We start from the raw sequence: 358 nt of genomic DNA on the forward strand, positions 1-358 counted from the left end.
GAACACACCTGCGCCAGAGATAATCATCACCTGACATACTCTTCGGCAGCAGATTACGACACCACGAAACACGGGGCGCGTGGCTTTTCCCTTGTTTTCGCTTGGGTCTCGGAACGCTATGACGAAGAGTTCATTCAACCTATGATATGCTAATGAATGACTATGTAGGTGAGTATAATATGTTGATGAATGAGTGCATGAATAAAGGCTATGACCAAAAGTTCTTTTAGCCTATGATATGCTAATGAATGACTTCGTAGGTGAGTATGATATGGAGATGATTGAATGCATGAATAAACGCTATGACCAAGAGTTCTTTCAGCCTATGATATGCTAATGAATGACTACGTAGGTGAGT

Source organism: Penaeus monodon, chromosome 20, assembly GCF_015228065.2.
Source record: "Penaeus monodon isolate SGIC_2016 chromosome 20, NSTDA_Pmon_1, whole genome shotgun sequence".
Classification (NCBI taxonomy): Eukaryota; Metazoa; Arthropoda; class Malacostraca; order Decapoda; family Penaeidae; genus Penaeus; species Penaeus monodon.